General features: G+C 44.8%; 1 pseudogene; it reads right to left on the reverse strand.

Moving 5' to 3' along the window:
- Positions 1–25,965, reverse strand: LOC123080654 (probable serine/threonine-protein kinase PBL7; annotated as a pseudogene).
- Positions 25,966–27,310: the final 1,345 nt, after the last annotated feature.

The following is a 27,310-nucleotide window of genomic DNA, read 5'->3' on the forward strand; positions in this document are numbered from 1 at the left end:
TTAACTAGGTGTCGCAGGGTGTGATGATTCGAGTGGATCGACATCATAGGCGAGGCGAGACAGAGATGTGACGAGGGTGCCGATGGGCGATCTCATGGTCGGCTGTTGGTGGACGCACATGGAAGCAACTGTCAGGGCCTCCTCCAAATCCATGGACGGGTACCAACCCTGCAGCGCCGGGTCTGCCATCCTTCGGAATTGGCTCCTGTCCTTCATTAGTCGCGTGGCCTGATCCAACAGCAAACATGACATCATTCACTCTATAGATTACAAATATGTGAATGGTAATGAACTTACCCATGCGACAAGGTTCTGATCCTCGGCAGTGGGTTGGGCGGGGTCAATGGGCCTCCACCCCGTGATCATCTCCAGCAGCAGTCCGCCGAAGTTGTACACATTCGACTCCATGGTCACCTTCCCGGTAATGCATGTCTCGGGGGCAATGGTAGTGCTTCCCCAGAAATTAGTACACCAGCCTTTGTTATCCTCTTCAAGCAACCGTCCAAGGTCTGCCAGTCCATGCTGGGACAACTTTGGGTGGTAGCCATCTCCGAGCTACCCATGGATTTACGGTACACCACACCTTTGTGGTGCAGATACTCTAAACCTTTGGCCACACGGGCAGCTATGTTCATCCTTGTGTTCCAGTCCAACGATGCTTTGCCTGCCGGAGACCGATCTGGTGAGGGGAGCACAAGATCGATCCGGTGGTTAATTAACACAAACTCAAGCGACCGAATCATGAGCGAAATTTATAGGGTTTGGCATGACCCGAACACAAATTTATCATGAAGATGGAGGTGATCTTCGAGAGAACCCAATGACATGTGCTCATGAACCAAGATTCTATATTGGCCGTCCGCGCAGAAGCCAATTATGACGACATTCGGGTGGCGCAGCGCTCAGCGTCAGGACATGGGCGAGGAACTCCCTGTTGAGTTGCTCCGATGGTCCACTAGTACGAACGGCATGCTGCAGCCTAATACTCCCTCCGTCCCGTAATTCATGTCGCAGGCGTAGTTCATTATCAATTTTATAAAAAAGCCCTCATAGTTTCAAAACAATCACAAACAAGTCTCTCCACCCCCGTCTTCTTCGTCTGCTGTCGCCCGTGTGTCTCCAGGGGCCGGCGCCGCCAAGCTACGCGATTTGCCACCCACCAGGAAGTGTTCCGCCTCCGTCGCCACGTACCTTCAATGCCGCCGTCGTCGCCAAGTACTTGCTCTACCACCGCTGCCCAGACCTGCGCCGGCGTGATCCCCTCCCGCGGCCGAAGATGACACGGGAGGGGTGGGGTGGGGCTGCGGCGGGAAGAGAGTGAGGACTCCGGATACTGGTCTACAAAAAATCGAACCTTCACGGCCGGCAAGCAGAGGGGAATGAGGCGGCGGGCGGAAAGGATGGGAACCACCGCGTGGGGCGGCGGGGGTGGGAGGAGAGCAGCGTAAGGCGACGGGAGGGGGAGCAAGGCGGCGGGGGTGAGGGCAAGGGAGGCGCGACCAAATCGGCCGACGTCAAAGAAGAGTGAGGAAGGAGATAGAGGACCGCCGGTTTGGTCAGGAAAACATCGAGGGCTAAATTGCAAAAACACCGCCGCAACATGAATTACCGGATGGAGGGAGTACTAACGATCTACAAACGAATACGTATGATGATCCACTCTCATCGATCATGACATGCCGGTACATATGGAACTGAGTAAAGAAAGGATTAGTGTGCCACCCAAGACTGTCACCACCTGGTTGTTGCTCTTGAGGTAGGCTTTGTAGAGATTCGCCTCCTGACCAACGATGCGGGAGTCGTCTTTGAAGTTCCTGGTCGCCCCCGCGAGCTCGTCGAAGGCGAAGGTTCGTGCCGCAACGGCTCGGCACGGTTCGGCCCGAGGAGGCGGTGGGAGACCCAGGCAGAGGAAGCAACTCGCTCGGCTGAAACCACCCATTATTCAGCCCTTCGCCAGAGGCAAGGATGGTACCGGCCGCACGCTTGTCGACTTCTGCTTGTACTGAGGAGTTTGAAGCGTGGGAGTGCCTCTCTCTCAGCTGACACACCGTGCACTCCGGATGCATTACTGGTTGGTTGCGGCCTTAAGAGCATCTCCAAGATGCCAGGCAACAGCGGAATCATCATGGTCCCCTGTGAAGAGAGAGATGCGGTGTGCTCCCTCGAGCGTGCCTTCCAAGCTGCAGCAACCGAGGACCCGAACAACAAGGGCGAGAACCCTCCTGAGGCCATCCCCAAGAAGAAGAAGCAACCGCTCCACACAAGACCTCAGGAGGTTGGCATCCCGGATGGTGTCGCGTCAGGATCAGTGCCCGTGCCTAGGATGCCTTCTTCCATTGCATAGGAAGGCGCGCCTGGCACCCTCCTCGGGCAGGGCTCAGGGGCTCTCTTCTGGAGGGCCTCAAACCTCGCCAACATCACGAGGGAGGCGCTCAGGCACCACTTGGAGGAGTGCTTCACGGCACGTTTCCCTCAGGAAGGCATGGGACAGGGAAAGCCCAACATTCAGGAGTTCATCACCAAGACCACCCAGGAGCTTCAGGAAGCGAGGCCCATGCGCGACTACCGTAGCTTGCCTAGTGTGGACCCCCATCCAGGCAAGGATGGTGGGCTGCACGTCTGCACTGATGTCCCAGGGCTCAACCGAGCCACATCTCAGGAGCACTTCTGGCCTTCGCGCATGGGACGCTGCGAGGGTCTGCCGCACAGTTACGTTTGCATGCCTTTCGGCATGCCGAACGCGGCTGCCACCTACCATCGTCACCTGCAGAGCATTCTGGCGGCTCAGGGGGCCAGGCATCACGCGGTCCTAGCGGAGATGGAGACGGTCCTCAAGGAACCACCTGGACCCCCAGAGCCTCCCGAGGCTCGGGGCCCTGGTGGCTCGTGAAGGTCGGCCCCTTCACCGCGCGTCTTCAGCCGCTCCAACCCCCCCTTCTACAACGGAACCAGGTGACATCTTCCAAGTTCGTTTCAGCTGGGAGCGCCCTCAGGCTGCATCATTCCCAGGCCGCATGGGTCCATCCCTGCGGCATGTATCTTTTTCTTATGCCTTTAACTTACATTGCTGGGGGCGCCCCTCGGGCTACATCATCCCCAAGCTGCTTGGGTCCGACCCAATGGCATGTATCCATCCTACATTTACCTAAGCTGATTTGCCTTTCATGCCTAACCTACCTATGATTATCACCTGCTCGATGGCCACCTACCACGATAGCCGCTCGCGCTGGCACGATGCTTGCACACGGGTCCGTCCCTACAACGCCGACAAATCTGAGTGGTCGAGCTCTGGCCCGCGGCAGCCCCGCGCGTGTCACCTCACCAGGCCCTCAGTCCCCTCACCTCTCTCTCGGAGCACCCTATGGCCGGCCGGCAATCATAATGGCAACCCGTGCTTTTCTCGTGCTAGTTTACAGGAACCTCCTGAGGATTTTAGCGGGCGGCACCGCGAGCTCCCTCTCTTTTCCATGCGATCCACTTGCGCATTAAAAGGGGGGCTCCTCAGCATCGCGACTCAGGACCTCTTACTGGCTCTCCAGCCCTCACCCCCTGGCCTTGACCACGGCATTACGACCTGGCATACTAGCGGCGGCTGAGCTCGCTTGAGGGCTGGGACCTGAGGACGTAGAGCACGAAGGAGAGTGTGGGGAAGAAAGGGGAAGCTTGCACGGGCCTGACCTAGCTGCGCCACAGCTGCCGACACACAAGTCTGGCGCAACGCAAGGGAACGACTCCAGATTGCCGAGATAAGTTTCACGCCTGGAACAACTAATCGTTACAGCGCAGAATCTCTCACTTGAGGCGGCCCTGTGGCGGCAACATTGCCTTCCTTTCTCACCTCTCGGCGGCTGCTTGTGTGCTAAAGGGGACCTCCTGAGCATTGCACCTCAGGGGCTCTTACTGGACCTCGAGCCTCTCACCTCCTGGCCTTGACCACGACATCGCGACCTGGCATACCAGAGACGGCTACAGCTTGCCTGGGGACCGGGACCTGTCAACGTAGAGCGCCAAGTCGTCACGAGTTTAGAAAGGGGGAACCAAGCCAGGACATGACAAGCACTAGCACGATTTCATAATGAGGATAACATCAACAGAAGACATCGCAGACCCTTTACATGCCCCCATGGGGTGTTTTCTCGATTCCACGCAGGGAACAAAAGATGAGAACTCTGAGGAGCCCTAACTACACGCGCCTCCATGGCCGACTCCATTGTCAACAGTGGGCCACGGGAGACCAGTGCCGACCCCATCCAGATCAGCGGCGGCGACGTCTCGATGTTGCCGCCTTGCGTTGGGCCCGGCGAGAGCTCGGGGGTGCGTAGCTGTCGTCGCTCGTCTCCGGAGTCTCGAAGAGTTCAGGAGAGTCGCTGGACTCCCCAGCGTCGTTGCTGCCGCTGGAGGAGCCATTAGGGGAGCGGACGACAGGCCCAACCCTTGCCGCGTCGATCTCCCGACTACCCCCTCCGGGGCAACACTCTAGGCGGCGGCCTTTTGCGTCGAAAACCTTGAAGAACAACACAGAGGCGCCATTGTACTCAAAATGGATCATGAGGGCACCCCCCGTTCGGCAGACCCGGGCGACTTCGCCCCAGCCTCGGGTCATGAAGATCTTGCCCGAGGAAACGACTTCAACTTCCGCTCCGGTCGCCGGGGCGCTATAGTCGGCGTGCTGCACCCAAAGCTCGAGAGGCCCCCTCGGCGGCATCTCGATGGAGAAGAACAAAGGAAGGCAGATCCAGGTGCTTGGAGGCATCGCCGCATGCAGCACGAGCTCGTGAGAGGAATCCGCGGCGTGGACTCCAGGGGCGACAGCGCGCGCCACCACAGCATGCCGACCTCGGTTGCGGTACGGGCGGCGTCGCTCGCCGCCCTTTTCTTTGGAGCCCTCAACTGGGGCGCATTGGAGTAGAGGGTACCCAGCAGGTGGCCGCTCGCACCAAGGCCTCGTCATCTCCAGCCTCACTACCTCGCCGCGGTGGCGGTGGACTGGCCTCTTCGTCGGCAGGAGTGGATTGAGTCCGTCCCGGGGAGCCTTCCCCTTCTCTGCGGCCGAGAATCTATGGATTGGCGCCATCGATGCCAAGACTGGAGGTGGAGCAGGGAAGAAGAAGCAAGCAGGGCAGGAAGAGATGGGCTACGGAGGCTCTCGCCCCTCCTCATTTATAGCCCAAGGGAGGCCAACCGTCGACCTCCACGATCGGAGGTAATGATAACCCTTTTTGCATGCAGTAGGGACTCATCAAGTGGGGTAGTTGTCGAGGCAGCATGGGAAAGCGGAGACGCCCACGTCCAATTAGTTGCCACGTGTCGACCAAGGCCGCAGGCTGTTGGGGGCCGTGGCGCTCCGCACTTGCCCTCTGGCTTTGCTGCTAAGCCAAGTCCAAGTGCTCCTTGGGCCCGGGGGCTACTGTCGACGTTCTGGGAATGGGGGTCCCCAGACTTGCCTGCATGCGGCCCATGGCGTGGCTCCACTAGTGGCCCAGCGCGGCCCATCTTCATCAACCAACGCTCAAGACCCTCGCGAGGGGCCAAGCCTCGCGGGGCGGACGACACAAGGCCTCCTCAGGAGCGGCCTCAACAGACAGGCTCGCGAGGGGGCGGGGAGATCAAGGCCAAGGGGTACCTCACGAGGTTCCCGTGACGCAAGCCATGACGATCAAGGCCAGGCGGGCGCTGATGTCTACTACACGACCTTCTTCTTGTAGACGTTGTTGGGCCTGCAAGTGCACAGGTTTGTAGGACAGTAGCAAATTTCCCTCAAGTGGATGACCTAAGGTTTATCAATCCATAGGAGGCGTAGGATGAAGATGGTCTCTCTCAAACAACCCTGCAACCAAATAGCATAGAGTCTCTTGTGTCCCCAACACACCCAATACAATAATAAATTGTATAGGTGCACTAGTTCGGCGAAGAGATGGTGATACAAGTGCAATATGGATAGTAGATAAAGGTATTTGTAATCTGAAATTATAAAAACAGCAAGGTAACAAGTGGTAAAAGTGAGCGTAAACGGTATTGCAATGATAGGAAACAAGGCCTAGGGTTCATACTTTCACTAGCGCAAGTTCTCTCAACAATAATAACATAGATAGATCATATAACAATCCCTCAACATGCAACAAAGAGTCACTCCAAATCCACTAATAGCAGAGAACAAACATAGAGATAATGGTAGGGTACGAAACCACCTCAAAGTTATTCTTTCGGATCGATCTATTAAAGAGTTCGTACTAGAATAACACCTTAAGACACAAATCAACTAAAACCCTAATGTAGCCTAGATACTCCATTGTCACCTCAAGTATCCGTGGGCATGATTATATGATATGCATCACACAATCTCAGATCCATCCAACCAACACAAAGTACTTCAAAGAGTGCCCCAAAGTTTCTACCGGAGAGTCAAGAAAACGTGTGCCAACCCCTATGCATAGGTTCATGGGCGGAACCCGCAAGTTGGTCACCAAAACATACATCAAGTGGCACGTGAAATCCCATTGTCACCACAGATAAACACGGCAAGACTGAAAGCACAAGTGCTCCCTAGGTGGTTTTGGTAATTAATGTCAACATATCTCTTGTTGGACTAACACTTTTATCTAGTATGTTTCAGATAAGTTCAACAATGGAGTGGCATGGACTAAAAGATGTGGTAATTCCTTCAAGATGCTAAGGACAAAGGATTGGCTCAAGCTTCAAGCTCAAGACTCTTCATTTTATATTTTAGTGATCCAAGATCACATTGAGTCTATAGGAAAAGCCAATACTATAAGAAGGGATGAGGTGTTGCTTAATGAGTTTCTTGCTCCACAATGCTTAGTGATATGCTCCAAAACCCTCAACTACTTTCCCACTTCCACACATATGTACTAAACCTAAAGTCAAACTCGGCCACACTGATTCTTTCTATCCGGCGCCACCGAGTTCATATGACATAGCCACTGCCACAAACCCTAGGCAAATCGGTCTCACCGATAGGGATCTCGGTCTCACCGAGATGAGATTGTAATCTCTCTGTGTATGTCCATTACCAAAATCGGTCTCACCGAGTTTGAGCAATCGGTACTACCGAGATTACAATGCAAACTCTCTGGTTAACTTATTACCAAAATCGGTCCCATCGAGTTTGTGTAATCGGTCTCATCGAGTTTGCCTGACCAACTCTCTGGTTAGCTTATTACCAAAATCGGTCTCACCGAGTTTGTGTAATCAGTCTCACCGAGATTACGTTATGCCCTAACCCTAACCATATCGGTCCCACCGAGTCGCAATTTAGTCCCACCGAAAATCCTAACGGTTACTAGATTTGCTGAATCGGTCCGACCGAGTTTATCAATTCGGTCCCACTAAGTTTGGCAAGTTGTGTGTAACGGTTAGATTTTGTGTGGAGGCTATATATACCCCTCCACCTCCTCTTCATTCGTGGATAGAGCCATCAGAAAGAACCTACACTTCCAGCATCCTATTTCTGAGAGAGAACTACCTACTCATGTGTTGAGGCCAAGATATTCCATTCCTACCATATGAATCTTGATCTCTAGCCTTCCCCAAGTTGCTTTCCACTCAAATCTTCTTTCCACCAGATCCAAATCCTATGAGAGAGAGTTGAGTGTTGGGGAGACTATCATTTGAAACACAAGAGCAAGGAGTTCATTATCAACGCACCATTTGTTACTTCTTGGAGAGTGGTGTCTCCTAGATTGACTAGGTGTCACTTGGGAGCCTCCGACAAGATTGTGGAGTTGAACCAAGGAGTTTGTAAGGGCAACGAGATCTCCTACTTCGTGAAGATCTACCGCTAGTGAGGCAAGTCCTTCATGGGCGACGGCCATGGTGGGATAGACAAGGTTGCTTCTTTGTGGACCCTTCGTGGGTGGAGCCCTCCGTGGACTCGCGCAACCATTACCCTTCGTGGGTTGAAGTCTCCATCAACATGGATGTATGATAGCACCACCTATCAGAACCACGACAAAAACATCCGTGTTCCAATTGCGTTTGAATCCTCCAAAACCCTTCCCTTTACATTCTTGCAAGTTGCATGCTTTACTTTCCGCTGCTCATATACTCTTTGCATGCTTGCTTGTTATGTATTGTGATTGTTAAACCTGTGCCTAAACTCCACTTAAACTTAAAGAAGTTAAAAACTGCAACTTTGGTACTTAGTGTCTAATCACCCCCGCTCTAGACACCTCTTCTCAAGGTCCTACGAGTGGTATCAGAGCATTGGTCTCCATTGCCTTGGTTTAATCACCATTGGAGGAAGATGGATGAGTCTATTTTGGGGAGTCTTAGACATAGAGTGCCTATTCTTGATGGAGAGTATTTTCATGAGTGGAAAAATGAGATGCTTGTAATTTTCAATCAATATCATTTGAACAAGTACATTGCTAGCCCTTGTGCACCTCATGTTGATCGTATGCATCCTACCCTTGATGAAGCAATTGACATGATTAGGAATCTTAGAACTGTTAATCTTATCACTAGAGGCTTTCCCAGAAATTTGATTAGAAACTTGCCTACTCTTGAGTGTGCCTACACTATATGGAAATTTCTTGAGGAACGCTTTCCAAATTATTCCTTGAAAAATCTAGATGAAATTCTCCATAAGTCTATTGCCTTGAGTAAGATGAATACTAGTGATCCTATGTTTGGTGATCGTCTATTTGAACTTACAAATCTTATGCGTGCCAAAGGAGATGTTGGAATTATTGGTGATATTATTTCCGAAGCTATAAGAATTCATAAGCAAGATCATTGTCAAGCTCACTCTAACGAATTACCCTCTCTAGGACTTGATCTACCACATGACGATGTTGAACATGGATACTATGATGAGGATGATGATAGTGACTTCGATCTTGACGATGCAATGAGACACTTTGGTCTTATGGCAAATCTTCAGGGATATATGTCAGGAGGAAAGGAATGGGTTCTTGATAGTGGATGTACCAATCACATGACCGGAGATAAAGACATGTTTCGTGAGCTTGTTGAAAATGATAGTCCTCGAAAGTATGTCACTTTCGGTGAAAACTCAAAGGGTAAGGTGGTTGGCCTCAGTAAGGTGGCCATATCACATGATAGCTCCATTCAGAATGTTATGCTCGTTGAATCTCTTGGCTACAACTTACTTTTAGTATCTAGACTTGCTGATTTCAGTTTCAATGTCCTATTTATTGAAGTAGATTGCCAAGTGTTTCGTTGAGACAATCATAAAATGGTCTTTACCGGTATACGTAGAGGTGATCTATACATTGTTGATTTCACTAAAAAGGCTCAACCTAAAACTTGCTTCATTGCTAAATCCTCAAAAGGTTGGTTATGGCATAGACGACTAGGTCACGTTGGCATGAGAAACCTTGACAAGCTTATTAAAGGGAATCATATCCTTGGTGTTAACGATGTCATATTTGATAAGGATAGACTTTGTAGTGCTTGTCAAGCAGGTAAAAAGGTTGGAGGAAGGCATCCCGTGAAGAACATCATGAACACAAGGAGGCCACTTGAGCTACTTCACATGGATCTTTTTGGTCCCAACTCTTACAAGAGTCTCGGTGGAAATTCTTTTGGTCTAGTTATAGTTGATGATTTTTCAAGATTTACGTGGGTGTTCTTTCTCGATGATAAATCGCAGGTCCAAAAGATCTTCAAAAACTTCGCTAGGAAGGCCCAAAATCAATTTGAAGTGAAGATCAAGAAGGTTCGCAGCGACAACGGAACGGAGTTCAAGAACGCAAATGTGGACACCTTTCTTGACGAAGAAGGGATTTCACACGAGTTCTCGGCTACGTACACACCTCAACAAAATGGAGTTGTTGAGAGGAAGAACCGTACGCTCATCGAAATGGCGAGAATGATGCTTGATGAGTACAAGACACCGAAGCACTTTTGGGCAGAAGCGGTTGAGACAGCTTGTCATGCAACAAATCGCTTGTATCTTCACAAGCTACTCGGCAAGACGGCATACGAGCTCCTCACTGGTAACAAACCCCAAGTTGGATACTTTCGAGTATTCGGCTCAAAGTGCTACATTCTTGATAAGCATCGTCGTTCTAAAGTTGCTCCTAAGTCTCATGAAGGTTTCCTACTAGGTTATGGCTCAAACTCTCACACTTACTGTGTCTACAACAATTTCACCCGAAAGGTTGAAGAGACGGTAGATGTGAAGTTTGATGAATCTAACGGCTCGCAAGTAGAGCAATTGCCAATTGATGTAGGAGACAAAGATCCTTCGGAAGCAACCCAAGACTTGTCTATTGGCAAGGTCCGTCCAACGGAGGTGAAGGAGAGTACCTCGTCCGTCCAAGTGGAAGCTTCTACCTCACGACAAGGCGAACCAAGAGTTGATACGGAAGCATCCACAAGTGGGACACACCAAGATGAAGAAAACGAGGAAGTGCATCAAGATGAATGTCAACAACCTCCTTCTCCACCACGACAAGAGAACGACAACGCCAACAATGAAGAAGGCCAAGAAGAAGAACAAGATGAAGAAGAAGTTCAACCAAGAACCAAGCAAAAGCGTTCACGAGTTCGAGCAAGAATTGCTAAAGATCATCCCGTCGAGCAAATCTACAATGATATTCAAACCGGGAGAATCACTCGCTCTAAAACTCGTTTAGCTAACTTTTGTGAAAACTATTATTTCATCTCTAGCATTGAACCTATGAAGGTCAAAGAAGCATTGGAAGATCCGAATTGGATAAATGCTATGCATGAAGAGCTACACAACTTTGAGAGAAACCAAGTTTGGACATTTGTTGAGAAGCCCGACAACAACCACAACATCATCAGTACCAAATGGGTGTTTCACAACAAGCAAGATGAAGATGGACAAGTAGTTCGCAACAAAGCACGTCTCGTCGCCCAAGGCTACACACAAGTCGAAGGTATGGACTATGGTGAGACTTACGCTCCTGTTGCTAGACTTGAATCCATTCGCATCTTACTTGCCTATGCTAATCACCATGATATCACCTTATACCAAATGGACATTAAAATTGCCTTTTTAAATGGTGAAATAGAGGAGGAAGTTTATGTTAAACAACCTCCTGGCTTTGTTAATCCTAAGAAACCCAATCATGTTTACAAACTTCACAAAGCCCTTTATGGTCTTAAACAAGCTCCTAGAGCGTGGTATAAATGCTTGACCAAGTTCCTTATTGAAAAAGGCTTTGAAATTGGGAAAATTGATTCCACACTTTTTACTAAAAGGGTTAATGGAGAATTATTTGTATGCCAAATTTATGTTGATGATATCATATTTGGATCAACTAACCCTCATTTTAGTGAAAAGTTTGGGAAGCTAATGTCAGAGAAGTTTGAGATGTCTATGATGAGTGAACTCAAATTCTTTCTTGGTTTGCAAATCAAGCAAACTAAGGAAGGTACCTTTGTCTCTCAAATGAAGTACACCAAGGACCTATTCAAGAAGTTCAATATGCAAGAATGCAAAGGTATGACTACACCCATACCTACTAGTGGACATCTTGACTTGACCAAAGATGGTGAACCCGTTGATCAAAAGGTTTATCGCTCTATGATTGGTTCATTGTTATATCTATGTGCTTCACGTCCCGATATCATGCTAAGTGTGTGCATGTGTGCACGATATCAAGCTGCTCCTAAAGAATGTCATCTTAAGGCCGTGAAAAGGATAGTGAGATACTTAATCCATACACCAAATTTTGGCATTTGGTATCCTAAGAGGGCCTCTTTCGATCTTGTTGGCTACTCCGACTCGGACTATGCCGGTGACAAGGTTGATAGAAAGTCCACTTCAGGTACTTGTCAATTTCTTGGTAGATCTCTTGTGTCTTGGTCCTCCAAGAAACAAAACTCGGTATCCTTATCCACCACCGAAGCGGAATACATTGCCGCTGGTTCATGTTGTGCTTAATTACTTTGGATGACCCAAACTCTTAAAGATTATTATGTGAAACATGTTCCATTGCTTTGTGACAATGAAAGTTCTATCAAAATTGGTCACAATCCCATACAACATTCTCGAACTAAGCATATTGAAGTTCGTCATCATTTCATTCGAGATCATGTTGCTAAGGGTGACATTAATCTTAAGCATGTTCGCACCGAAAAGCAATTAGCGGATATATTCACTAAACCTCTTGATGAGAAAGTTTTTTGCAGGTTGAGAGGAGAATTGAACATCATAGATGCTTCAAACTTGGAGTAGAAACTCCATTGGATACATGCTAGACATGAGCTTATGACTAATCCTTGATTTTTTCTCTTATGATGAAAATCTTATGTCTTGGATATATTTGCATCTTGCATGTTATATGACCCATGTAGGTACTTGATTGGATCAAATTCCATGAGATTGTAATCTACTCACATCTTGAGCAATCTCTACATCACCAAGTCTCTACACTATGGTGGTTGAAGACAAGGAAGCACGGAACCATTCAAACATATCCTTTGACAATTTCTATGTTGAGCTTCATGATTGTCATTTTTGGATACACAAGTGCTCTTCCTTGCAAGAACTAACCCATGTAGGTAGATGGACTCAAATTCCAAGTGGTGCTCCCAACTCTTGATGAGCTACATCAACCTTTGAGCAACCCACACAAGTTCAACTACATGTTCAACACCACCAACCAACGTATGTTATTCCATCTTAGAGGAGCTTTACTCCAAGTCATGAGCTAAAGCAACTCGACAAGATGTGAATACATCAAGATGTGAATACATCAAGATGCTTAAATGAAAAATGGCAACCCCATTTTGAGCTTAAACGATGAGTATGACCTATGATCAAGTGATCTCACTTGACTCCTAAGTCAATATACTCTAACATAGGTGACTTTGTCGCCGACCATCTCTAGATGAAGTTCTCTTGTGTTCTTTTCTGTGTTTTTGCATTAGTCTCATGCATATTCGTTTCCCCTTTCAAAAAAAACTTCATCTAGATTTCTTTCTGTTTGCTCTGCATTTTCTGCATCCAATTCATTGCATATCATTCAGTAAATTCCTTGCAAATCTTTGTGAGATCCTACTAGTCTAGTGAGGTGAGGTGACAAGTGTTTTCTCTGTGATGAACTCGGTTTCACCGCCGAATCCTTTTGGTACAACCGAAGCATACCACTCGGTGCCACCGATTTCACAACAGGAAAAACAGTTTGCCACTTATTCTGTGTTTCTTCTGATCCAGCTCCACTCAATGAATCTTGTCCTCTACAAGCATCACATTTATATAAATGCTTTGTGCTGTGACTCAAGGATCAAACCCTTCTTGGAAATTGATGTCAAAGGGGGAGAGAGAGATCACATCAAAGCTTATCACTTAGAGAGATCACATCAAAGAGGGATAGTATCACCTCCTCAGGGGGAGAAAGAGATCTCCAGGGGGAGAGAATACTCAAGTAGAAAGTATTTCTCAAGGATCCCAGATGCTTGGTGTTCAAGAGGAGAGATGCCACATGTCTTCTTGAGGGGAAAGACATGTTCATATGTGCTTATTTGCATTAGTTTGCATTAGCTCTGTTCATTTATATCTTTCAGCTCTGATTTTCTGTTCCCTATCTTCTCCCAGTATCCCCTGCTAGATTCAGGGGGAGCAAGACATCTAAGGGAAAGAAATCATTTAAATTCATTGCATATCTTTACTCTTCGGGACATGTCTAATCCAATGTGGTACTTAGTACTCACTCTTTACATGTCATCCCAGTCTTGGTATTCTTGTGGTTTATTCTGTTCGCTCTGGCTAGTAGATGTACCTGTGTTATCTAACCTTGTTTATGCAGGTTCATTCCATCCTAAGCCAACTCAAGACTACAAGGTAAGTATACGCATCACAATAATGTGTATGAGGGATTCTTGCTGATGTACATACTTTTTGCAAGAAGGACTCATGGGCATGAAGGTATTTCCTTTAATATTCTTTGCTCTGATGCATATGGCCAAGATACATGTAACACATTGCCTACTCTATCATGGTTATGCTCTCACATGCTTCTATATTCCATATTCACATGATTGCATACATGTAGGGGGAGACTATGCTTGTTACATGTCTTTCCAAAGCTTTACTTGCTATTCTTTATATCTTTATCTAAAGCTTTGATGTATGTTGTCATCATTTACCAAAAAGGGGGAGATTGAAAGCACAAGTGCTCCCTAGGTGGTTTTGGTAATTAATGTCAACATATCTCTTGTTGGACTAACACTTTTATCTAGTATGTTTCAGATAAGTTCAACAATGGAGTGGCATGGACTAAAAGATGTGGGAATTCCTTCAAGATGCTAAGGACAAAGGATTGGCTCAAGATTCAAGCTCAAGACTCTTAATTTTATATTTTAGTGATCCAAGATCACATTGAGTCTATAGGAAAAGCCAATACTATCAAGAAGGGATGAGGTGTTGCTTAATGAGTTTCTTGCTCCATAGTGCTTAGTGATATGCTCCAAAACCCTCAACTACTTTCCCACTTCCACACATATGTCCTAAACCTAAAGTCAAACTCGGCCACACCGATTCTTTCTATCCGGCGCCACCGAGTTCAGATGACATAGCCACTGCCACAAACCCTAGGCAAATCGGTCTCACCGATAGGGATCTCGGTCTCACCGAGATGGCATTGTAATCTCTCTGTGTATGTCCATTACCAAAATCGGTCTCACCGAGTTTGAGCAATCGGTACTACCGAGATTACAATGCAAACTCTCTGGTTAACTTATTACCAAAATCGGTCCGACCGAGTTTGTGTAATCGGTCTCACCGAGTTTGCCTGACCAACTCTCTGGTTAGCTTATTACCAAAATCGGTCTCACCGAGTTTGTGTAATCAGTCTCACCGAGATTACGTTATGCCCTAACCCTAACCATATCGGTCCCACCGAGTTGTAATTTAGTCCCACCGAAAATCCTAACGGTCACTAGATTTGCTGAATCGGTCCGACCGAGTTTATCAATTCGGTCCCACTGAGTTTGGCAAGTTTTGTGTAACGGTTAGATTTTGTGTGGAGGCTATATATACCCCTCCACCTCCTCTTCATTCATGGAGAGAGCCATCAGAAAGAACCTACACTTCCAGCATCCTATTTCTGAGAGAGAACTACCTACTCATGTGTTGAGGCCAAGATATTCCATTCCTACCATATGAATCTTGATCTCTAGCCTTCCCCAAGTTGCTTTCCACTCAAATCTTCTTTCCACCAGATCCAAATCCTATGAGAGAGAGTTGAGTGTTGGGGAGACTATCATTTGAAACACAAGAGCAAGGAGTTCATTATCAACGCACCATTTGTTACTTCTTGGAGAGTGGTGTCTCCTAGATTGGCTAGGTGTCACTTGGGAGCCTCCTACAAGATTGTGGAGTTGAACCAAGGAGTTTGTAAGGGAAAGGAGATCGCCTACTTCGTGAAGATCTACCGCTAGTGAGGCAAGTCCTTCATGGGCGACGGCCATGGTGGGATAGACAAGGTTGCTTCTTCGTGGACCCTTCGTGGGTGGAGCCCTCCGTGGACTCGCGCAACCGTTACCCTTCGTGGGTTGAAGTCTCCATCAACGTGGATGTACGATAGCACCACCTATCAGAACCACGACAAAAACATCCGTGTCTCCAATTGCGTTTGAATCCTCCAAAACCCTTCCCTTTACATTCTTGCAAGTTGCGTGCTTTACTTTCCGCTGCTCATATACTCTTTGCATGCTTGCTTGTTATGTATTGTGAATGTTAAACTTGTGCGTAAACTCCACTTAAACTTAAAGAAGTTAAAAACTGCAACTTTGGTACTTAGTGTCTAATCACCCCCCTCTAGACACCTCTTCTCAAGGTCCTACAAAGACATACATCAAGTGTTCTCATTATAAAGACTCAGTCTGATAAGATAACTTCAAGAGGGAAACTCAATTCATCACAAGAGAGTAGAGGGGGAGAAACATCATAAGATCCAACTATAATAGCAAAGCTCGCGATACATCAAGATCGTGTGAAGTCGAGAACACAAGAGAGAGAGAGAGATCAAACACATAGCTACTGGTACATACCCTCAACCCCGAGGGTGAACTACTCCCTCCTCATCATGGAGAGCACTGGGATGATGAAGATGGCCACCGGTGATGGGACCCCCCTCCGGCAGGGTGCCGGAACAGGCTCCCGAGAGGTTTTTGGTGGCTACAGAGGCTTGCGGCGGTGGAACTCCCAATCTATCTTGATTTTTGATGTTTTTAGGGTACATAGGTATATATAGGTGAAAGAAGTCGGTCGGGGGGTGCTCGAGGGGTCCACGAGACAGGGGGCCGCACCCTGTAGGGGGGGCGCGCCCCTATCTCCTGGGCTCCTCGAGGGTCTTCTGACTTGATCTCCAAGCCTCCAGGATGATATTCTTCCAAAAAATCACGATGCTGAAAGTTTCATTCCGTTTGGTCTCCGTTAGATATTCCTTTTCTTCGAAATACTGAAAGAGGCAATAAAACAGCAATATGGGCTGGGCCTCCGATTAGTAGGTTAGTCCCAAAAGTAATATAAAAGTGTATAATAAAGCCCATAATCATTCAAAACAAGTAATATAATAGCATGGAACAATCAAAAATTATAGATACGTTGGAGGCGTATCAAGCATCCCCAAGCTTAATTCCTGCTCGTCCTCGAGTAGGTAAATGATCAAAACATAATTTTTTGATGTGGAATGCTACCTAGCATGATTCTCAAAGTAATTTCTCTTTATTGTGGCATGAATGTTCAGATCCAAATGATTCAAATAAAAGTTCATATTGATAAAAGAAATAGTAACACTTCAAGCATACTAATCAAAGCAATCATGTCTTCTCAAAATAACATGGCAAAAGAAAGTTCATCCCTACAAATTCATATAGTTAGGCTATGCTTCATTTTCGTCACACAAAGATGTTCCCAACTTCTATACCCCCGATGACAAGCCAAGCAATTGTTTCGTACTCAAATAATCTCAAACTTTTTCAACCTTCACGCAATACATGAGCGTGAGCCATGGATATAGCACTATGGGTGGAATAGAATAATGATTGGGGATTGTGTGGAGAAGCCAAAAAAGGAGAAAGTCTCACATTGACGAGGATAATCAACGGGCTATGGAGATGCCCATCAGTTGATGTCAACATGAGGAGTAGGGATTGCCATGCAACGGATGCACTAGAGCTACAAATGAATGCTCAACAAAAGAAAACTAGTGAGTGTGCATCCAACTTGCTTGCTCACGAAGACCTAGGGTATTTGAGGAAGCCCATCGTAGGAATATACAAGCCAAGTTCTATAATGAAAAATTCCCACTAGTATATGAAAGTGACAACATATGAGACTCACTATATGAAAAACATGGTGCTACTTTGAAGCACAAGTGTGGAAAAAGAGATAGTAGCATTGCCCTTTTTATATATTTTCCTTTTTTTCTTTTTTTCTTTTTTTTCTTTGGGCCTTCTTTTTTTTCTTTTGGCCTTTCTTTTTTTGGGCAATGCTCTAATAATGATGATCATCACACTTTTATTGGTTACAACATATGAACTACAACTCGAAACTAGAACAAGGTATGACTCTATATGAATGCCTCCGGCGGTGTACCGGGATGGTGCAACAAATCAAGAGTGACATGTATGAAATTATGCATGGTAGCTTTGCCACAAATACGATGTCAACTACATGATCATGCAATGGCAATATGACAAAAGTAAAGTATGTCATGATGATGATGAACGGAACGGTGGAAAGTTGCATGGCAATATATCTCGGAATGGCTATGGAAATGCCATAATAGGTAGGTATGGTGGCTGTTTTGAGGAAGATATAAGGAGGTTTATGTGTGATAGAGCGTATCATATCACGGGGTTTGGATGCACCGGCGAAGTTTGCACCAACTCTCAAGGTGAGAAAGGGCAATGCACGGTACCGAAGAGGCTAGCAATGGTGGAAAGGTAAAAGTGCGTATAATCTATGGACTCAACATTAGTCAAAAAAACTCATATAATTATTGCAAAAATTTAGAAGTCATCAAAAATCAAGCACTAAGCGCATGCTCCTAGGGGGATAGATTGGTAGGAAAAGACCATCGCTCGTCCCCGACCGCCACTCATAAGGATGCACAAGCCAGGTACACTTCATGTTTCAAATTTGTTACACAACTTTAACCATACGTGCATGCTATGGGACTTGCTAACTTCAACACAAGCATTCTTTAAATTCATAATCACCCAACTAGCATGACTTTAATATCACTACCTCCATATCTCAAAACAATTATCAAGTATCAAATTGATCATAGCATCCAATTCACCTCCTATGGTAGTTTTCATTCAAATTACCATGCTGTTTAAGACTCTCAAAATAATATAAGTGAAGCATGAGAGTTCATTAATTTCTAGAAAATAAAACCACCGCCTTGCTCTATAAATGATGTACTAAAGAAAAAGACAAACTACTCCGAAAGATATAAGTAAAGATCAATGAGTAGCTAAATATTTATGTAACTATGCGAAGACTCTCTCTCATTAAAGAATTCAGATCTTGGTATCTTATTCAAACAGCAAGCAAAGCAAAATAAAATTACATTGCAAGGATAGCACAACTCATGTGAAGAAGCAAAAACTTAGGCTCAACCGATACTAACCGATAGTTGTTGAAGAAGAAAGGTGGGATGCCTACCGGGGCATCCCCAAGCTTAGATGCTTGAGACTTCTTGAAATATTATCTTGGGGTGCCTTGGTCATCCCCAAGCTTGAACTTTTGTGTCTCCTTAATTCCTTTCATATCATGGTTTCTCTTTTTATCAAAAGCTTTATTCACAACAAACTCAACAAGAACTCGTGAGATAGGTTAGTATAAACCAATGCAAAACCTTGTCATTTTCTACTATAAAAAATCACTAAAATTATTATTCAACATTGCATAATAAATGCCTCTGCATATTTAACACTTCTATCCTCAAATAGAATCATTAAACAAGCAAACATACGCAAACAATGCAAACAAAACAGCAATCTGCCAAAACAGTACAGTCTGTAAAGAAAGCAAGATTCATCAAACTTCCCTAACTCCAAAAATTATGAAATAAAATTCCCACTGTAATAAATTTATCAGATCTCACTATGCAAAAAGATTCAACATTATAACGTTCTCTGACTTTTCTAGGGAATTTTTGCAACAGCGGTAAACTTTCTGTTTTCAAACAGCAACATGTATACTAGCAAATAAGCATGGTAAAGTCTATCCTTGACATTTTTATTGAAACTAAAGACGCAAAACATTATTCTAACTAACAACAAGCTAATACTAACAAAAGAAAATGACGCTCCAAGCAAAACACATATCATGTGGTGAATAAAAATATAGCTCCAACTAAAGTTACTGATGAACGAAGACGAAAGAGGGGATGCCTTCCCGGGGCATCCCCAAGCTTAGGCTTTTGGCTATTCTTGAATATCTTGGGGTGCCTTGGGCATCCCCAAGCTTAGGCTCTTTCCACTCCTTATTCCATAGTCCATCGAATCCTTACCCAAAACTTGAAAACTCCACAACACAAAACTCAACAGAAAACTCGTAAGCTCCGTTAGTATAAGAAAATAAAACCACCACTTAGGTACTGTAATGAATTCATTCTAAATTCATATTTGTGTAATATCTACTGTACTTCAACTTATCTATGGTTCATACCCTCCGATACTACTCATAGATTCATCAAAATAAGCAAACAACACATAGAAAACAGAATCTGTCAAAAACAGAACAGTCTGTAGTAATCTGTATCAAACGTATACTTCTGGTACTACAAAAATCCTACCAAATTAGGAAGTCCTAAGAAATTTGTGTACCAATCTGTAGAATAAAGAATCATATCAGAAGCAAGTTTATGTGAATTAAAAAAACTAATTTACTGGGTGCAAAAGTTTCTGATTTTCAGCAGGATCAACACAACTATCACCGTAAGCTATCCTAAAGGTCTTACTTGGCACTTTATTGAAACAAAAGATATAAAATATGATTACTACAGTAGCATAATCATGTGAACACACAAAAACAGTAAGGATAAATATTGGGTTGTCTCCCAACAAGAGCTTTTCTTTAATGCCTTTTTAGCTAGGCATGATGATGACAATGATGCTCACATAAAAGATAAGAGTTGAAACATAACGGGAGCATCATGAAGCATATGACTATCACATTTAAGCCTAACCCACTTACTATGCATAGGGATTTTGTGAGCAAACAACTTATGGGAACAATAATCAACAAGCATAGGAAGGCAAAACAAGCATAACTTCAAAAATTTAAGCACATAGAGAGGAAACTTGACATTATTGCAATTCCTACAAGCATATATTGCTCCCTCATAATAATTTTCAGTAGCATCATGAATGAAATCAACAATATAACCAGCACCTAAATCATTATTTTCATAATCTACAAGCATAGAAAATTTACTACTCTCCACATAAGCAAAATTCTTCTCATTAATAGTAGTGGGAGCAAACTCAACAAAATAATTATCATGTGAGGCATAATCCAATTGAAAACTAAAATCATGATGACAAGTTTCATGGTTATCATTATTCTTAATAGCATACAAGTCATCACAATAATCATCATAGATAGCAACTTTGTTCTCATAATCAATTGGAACCTCTTCCGAAATAGTGGAATCATCACTAAATAAAGTTGACACTCTTCCAAATCCACTTTCATATTCATCACATTAAGATTCAACATCCTCCAAAATGGTGGGATCACTACTTCCAAAACTTGACACTCTTCCAAACCCACTTTCATCAATATAATCATCATAAATAGGAGGCATGCATTCATCATAATAAATATTCTCATCAAAACTTGGGGGACTAAAAATATCATATTCATCAAACATAGCTTCCCCAAGCTTGTGGCTTTGCATATCATTAGCATCATGGATATTCAAGGAATTCATAATAACAACATTGCAATCATGCTCATCATTCAAAGATTTAGTATCAAACATTCTATAGATTTCGTCTTCTATCACTTGAGCACAATTTTCCTTTCCATCAAACTCACGAAAGATATTAAAAAGACGAAGCGTATGAGACAAGCTTAACTCCATTTTTTGTAGTTTTCTTTTATAAACTAAACTAGTGATAAAACAAGAAACAAAAAGATTTGATTGCAGGATCTAAAGATATACCTTCAAGCACTCACCTCCCCGGCAACGGTGCCAGAAAAGAGCTTGATGTCTACTACACAACCTTCTTCTTGTAGACGTTGTTGGGCCTGCAAGTGCACAGGTTTGTAGGACAGTAGCAAATTTCCCTCAAGTGGATGACCTAAGGTTTATCAATCCATAGGAGGCGTAGGATGAAGATGGTCTCTCTCAAACAACCCTGCAACCAAATAGCAAAGAGTCTCTTGTGTCCCCAACACACCCAATACAATAATAAATTGTATAGGTGCACTAGTTCGGCGAAGAGATGGTGATACAAGTGCAATACGGATAGTAGATAAAGGTATTTGTAATCTGAAATTATAAAAACAGCAAGGTAACAAGTGGTAAAAGTGAGCGTAAACAGTATTGCAATGATAGGAAACAAGGCCTAGGGTTCATACTTTCACTAGCGCAAGTTCTCTCAACAATAATAACATAGATAGATCATATAACAATCCCTCAACATGCAACAAAGAGTCACTCCAAAGCCACTAATAGCGGATAACAAACATAGAGATTATGGTAGGGTACGAAACCACCTCAAAGTTATTCTTTCGGATCGATCTATTAAAGAGTTCGTACTAGAATAACACCTTAAGACACAAATCAACCAAAACCCTAATGTCACCTAGATACTCCATTGTCACCTCAAGTATCCGTGGGCATGATTATACGATATGCATCACACAATCTCAGATTCATCCAACCAACACAAAGTACTTCAAAGAGTGCCCCAAAGATTCTACCGGAGAGTCAAGAAAACGTGTGCCAACCCCTATGCATAGGTTCATGGGCGGAACCCGCAAGTTGGTCACCAAAGCATACATCAAGTGGCACGTGAAATCCCATTGTCACCACAGATAAACACGGCAAGACATACATCAAGTGTTCTCATCATAAAGACTCAATCCGATAAGATAACTTCAAGAGGGAAACTCAATTCATCATAAGAGAGTAGAGGGGGAGAAACATCATAACATCCAACTATAATAGCAAAGCTCGCGATACATCAAGATCGTGTGAAGTCGAGAACACGAGTGAGAGATCAAACACATTGCTACTGGTACATACCCTCAGCCCCGAGGGTGAACTACTCCCTCCTCATCATGGAGAGCGCCGGGATGATGAAGATGGCCACCAGTGATGGGACCCCCCTCCGGCAGGGTGCCGGAACGGGCTCCCGAGAGGTTTTTGGTGGCTATAGAGGCTTGCAGCGGCGGAACTCCCGATCTATCTTGATTTTTGATGTTTTTAGGGTACGTAGGTATATATAGGCGAAAGAAGTCGATCGGGGGGTGCTCGAGGGGTCCACAAGATAGGGGGCCGCGCCCTGTAGGGGGGCATGCCCTCCTATCTCCGGGGCTCCTCAAGGGTCTTCTGACTTGATCTCCAAGCCTCCAGGATGATATTCTTCCAAAAAATCATGATGCCGAAAGTTTCATTCCGTTTGGACTCCGTTTGATATTCCTTTTCTTCGAAATACTGAAACAGGCAATAAAACAACAATATGGGTTGGGCCTCCGGATAATAGGTTAGTCCCAAAAGTAATATAAAAGTGTATAATAAAGCCCATAATCATTCAAAACAAGTAATATAATAGCATGGAACAATCAAAAATTATAGATACGTTGGAGATGTATCAGGCGCCAGGTGGGCGCCTGCGCGCGCAGCGTCCTCGTTTCCCCTTTGGTGCTAAGGGGGCAAGCGCAGGCGCGGAGTACCAAGGCATTAGGCAAAGGTTTCCATATCGATGCAACAAGACCAAGACCAGCAGGACGTCAGGACGGAGGTCATCGTGGAGCCCAAGACGGCGTGACCACCAGCGCCTTTGATAGGCGAAGACCACCTTTAGTCAGGATAGCTTGTACTAGTTGTCCCCTTTCAAATTGGTCGTTGTGGAATCCCTTCCCGCTCAATTTTTGGGAAGAGGACCAGGGCCTCTATAAATAGGGCTAGCCACCACAGTAGAAAGGGAAACTGATCAGATCATCGATCCCCCCTCAAGCAGAACACCACACCAGCTCAAGAACACCTCTCCTCAGGAGGCTGTTCTTCCCTTGTACTGTTCATCATCAGCCCAAGAGGCAATCCACCATCACCACACAGGAGTAGGGTATTACACCACAACGGTGGCTCAAACCTGTATAAATCTTGTGTCTCTTGTGTTGTGAGTTCATCGAGCTAGCTTATAGATCGCGGCGAGGCTGAGAGCATGATTCAGTAGGGGGAAATCTTCGTGCACACCCCAGTGTTCGAACCTCAAGGGTTTTTCCGGAACCTAATATCCCACAGATATCCAAGCCCTTTTGGATGTGAATGAGAAGAGGGCCCAAATGGAAAGTAAGCCTGATGAGAGCAAGCTCCAGGAGAAGTATGACATGGTTAAGAACCTGACAGTAGCTCAAGCCATTGTCATTAGGAACATGAAGTTGAAGCTTGTTGAAGAGAAGAGTAAGTTGCGGGCCCATATTGATGAGCTTGAAAAGGTTGTGGAGCAGACCAAGGTCAAGCTAAATGGGATCAAGGCAATCTTAGATGAATGAGACACACTGGGCAGTAATGGTCATGGAGTTCATGGTCATGTATGGATCTCCTTATTAGTTATGTAATGGTTATGTATAGATCTCCCAATTATGCTACTTATTAGTTACGTAATGGTTATGTATGGATCTCCCAATTATGCTACTTATTAGTTATGTACTGGTTATGTATGGATCTCCCAGTTATGCTACTATTAGTTATGTAATGGTCATGTATGGATCTCCCAATTATGCTACTTATTAGTTATGTAATGGTTATGTCTGGATCTCCCAATATGCTAAATATGATCAATGTGGATGTGGATTTGTATATCTGAAATAGCCCTATACTCATTTTTGTGGTTTTTCCGACATGGGGGGAGCCTAGACTCATTTAGATGGTTTTTCCGACGTCGATGGAGCCTAGACTCATTTAGGTGTTTTTTTCGACGTCGAGGAAGCCTAGCCTCACTTTGGTGGGGTTTTCGACGTCGAGGGAGCCTAGTCTCATTTTAATAGTTTTTTCTATGTCAAGGGAGCCTAGCCTCACTTTGGTGGGTTTTTCAACGTCGAGGGAGCCTAGACTCATTTTGGTGGGTTTTTCGATGTTGGGGGAGCCTAGACTCATTTAGGTGGTTTTTCGACGTCGAGGGAGCCTAGACTCATTTTGGTGGTTTTTCCGACGTCGGGGGAGCCTAAACTCATTTAGGTGGGTTTTTCGACGTCGGGGGAGCCTAGACTCATTTAGGTGGTTTTTTCGACGCCAAGGGACCCTAGACTCATTTAGGTGTTTTTTTACGTCAAGGGACCATAGCCTCACTTTGGTGGGTTTTTTGACGTCGAGGGCCCCTAGCAGTAGGTTCAATAGCCATCAAAAGGCAACAAAAGGCATCAAGTAATACTCATTTTGGTGCAACTACCATCGACATCTAGCATCAAGTTCAACAGCCATCAAAAGACAACAAAAAGGCATCAGCTATTACTCATTTTGGTGCAACTACCATCAACATCCAACATCAAGTTCAACAACCATCAGAAGGTAACAAGTTCAACATCTGGTTCAAAGCAACCAACAAAGGCATCAAGTTCAACAACCATCAAAAGGCAAAAAGTTCAATATCTAGTTAAGCAGCAACATAGGGCATCTAGTTTAATAGCCAACAAAGGCATTTAGTTCAAGCAGCTAACAAAGGCATCTAGTTCAACAGCCAACAAAGGCATCAAATTCAAGCAGCCAAACAAAGGCAACACCATCTAGTTACCAGAAGCATATAGGTACTATTTCATCTTGTAGGAAATAGTCCTCTTCCTTCCAGTCTGTCTAGGAGCATGAAATATTCTCCTATGGCCTGCAACAGATGCAGATGATGTACCAGTTGTGGTAGCTTTCTTCCTGGGAGACCTCCTTGGAGGAGCAGTAGGCGCTGGGGTAGCATTCTTCCTGGGAGACCTCCTTGGAGGAGCAGTAGGTCCTCACACTGGTGTGCCACCCATTTTCCTGTGACCTCGGTGTTCTCTACTACCGCTGGGCATGTGTGCAGGAAATTAGCCTTTCTTATGCAAAAAGTACTTTCATTTGCAACAACAGAAGCTACAATGTAGAAAAGGGCATTTTCATTAGTGTGCACAACTATGATGTTGTCATTGCAGTTTTTGTGGAACTCATAGTTCCTATTCTGACTTATGTGAAATGTCTGAAGTGCTCTCCTAAATTGGTACACATTAAGGAAACAAAGCTTTCTACAAAACTGCTCCTCTGGGTTCTCTCTGTCATCACTGTACCACTTCCTTGGTTGTGATTTATATGCTCTGCTCTTCCTTCCATTGGGCAGAATATAAGGTGCTTTCTCAGCTCCATCATCATATTCCTGCTTCAAATCACCTACATCTATCTCCTCATCTGATGATGGTATCCACACATCCTCAAATCATTGCCCCAAGCCAGAATGTGACCTCTTGGTTGGCCCTTTTCTAGATTTCTTCTTCTTTGGTGGCTCCTCTTGTTGCTCCACCTGCTCCTCTTCCTCATGCTCCACATGCTCCTCTTCCTCATCTTCCCCATACACTTCATCCACATCAATGTCTCCTTCAAAATGAAGGAGTGGGACCTCTCTCTGCCTCCTCAACTGATTAAGCCTGTTAAGAAAGTCCTCATATGCATCCAGACCTGAATCATCTTCAGTTAAAAGAATTGGTAGTTTTTGCTTAACCATTTGAACATGCCTAGCTGCCTCCTTATGTTTCCTAAATTTCTCAATCTTGGTTCTCCTCTTTAGCTCCATTAGTGTCTCCAGCTCATCTTGATCCATAGCAAGATCTAAGTTTGTGCTCTGCTGTGTGGAAAAGAACAAAAGTGGCTCCGACTGCTTCTATTTATTGAATTTCTTAGATGATCTGAATAGAACTCCAGAAGGATTGACTTCATAGACATGTTTTTCTCTTAATTGACTCAGAGGAACCTGCTCCTCATACACATAGCTTGAATTCAAATCTCTAGGTCTTGGATCAGTGGCCCTAATCACTGTCAAATTCACTACATTCGATCTTTATTAGCAATATAGTCGAGCATTTCATCCACCTTGTCATCATCAGAATTTTCTTCCAATCAAGCAATACCCACACAGGGCTCCCTCACAAAGTAAATGTAATCATTCAGCCCATATCCCTCTGTCTCTATTAATGCTACCAAATTGTGATATGTGATGTCTGAAATGCAGATTGATCTCTCCAAGTTTTCTCCGTCATGGAAGTGCATTCTAACTTCCCGAACAACATCATCCAAACTAGACAACAAGATAATACAACAATTTTAATTAACAGTGCATAATTACTATAAAAAAGTTAACAGTAATCTGCTCTAATTAACACTACATATTAACAGAAAGTATCATATTTTGCTCTTATTGGCACTGCTCTAATTAACAATGCATAATTACTACAAAAGAAGCTACTCTATTTTGCTCTTTATTGACACTGCTCTAATTAACAGTTCACATTGCTACATTACAAATTAATATGAGTCTATGACAGTGGGCTATTCCCCTCCCCCTCCCTGAAAATCCAATTGAGTGTTTCAGTACCCAAGCTACGTTTAACAGTGCCAACAAATCAAAATAACCACACATACATACAATCCCAACTTGAAGAACCCTAACCCTAGAATATGTACAAATGATAAGAAACTAGGTTTTTGAAGAGGGAAACTTACTAGATGCCGCCGAATGACGAGCGCCAGTGGTGGCTTTTCGTCAGATGGGCCTTCATGGCCCTGGCCCAAGATCTAGTCGTCGCGAATTCAAGCGAGTGCTGGTGTTAGAACATTTCCCGTGTTTTGGGTGATGATGACAACCCTCCTTGTATTATAATCTTCTGGTTAGTTCTTCAGGTTCGCATCGACAAGGTATTCTCTCTGGAAGGAAAAGATCGAAGACGGAGTTGTCTGCGCGTTTTATTTCTTTGGTCGTAGGAAACCCGTACTATCAAGAGGGAATCCACATCAGAAGGCATTGGGTGAATCATTGCACGTACACTCTCTTTGTCACCCACCATCTCATTCCGTTCTGTGTAGAGAGAGGCCCCTATGTTTCTTGCTGGTGTAGTGGCTTCTCCTCAGCGGTTGTACCGCCT

The sequence above is a fragment of the Triticum aestivum genome, chromosome 1B (genome assembly GCF_018294505.1).
Source record: "Triticum aestivum cultivar Chinese Spring chromosome 1B, IWGSC CS RefSeq v2.1, whole genome shotgun sequence".
Taxonomy (NCBI): domain Eukaryota; kingdom Viridiplantae; phylum Streptophyta; class Magnoliopsida; order Poales; family Poaceae; genus Triticum; species Triticum aestivum.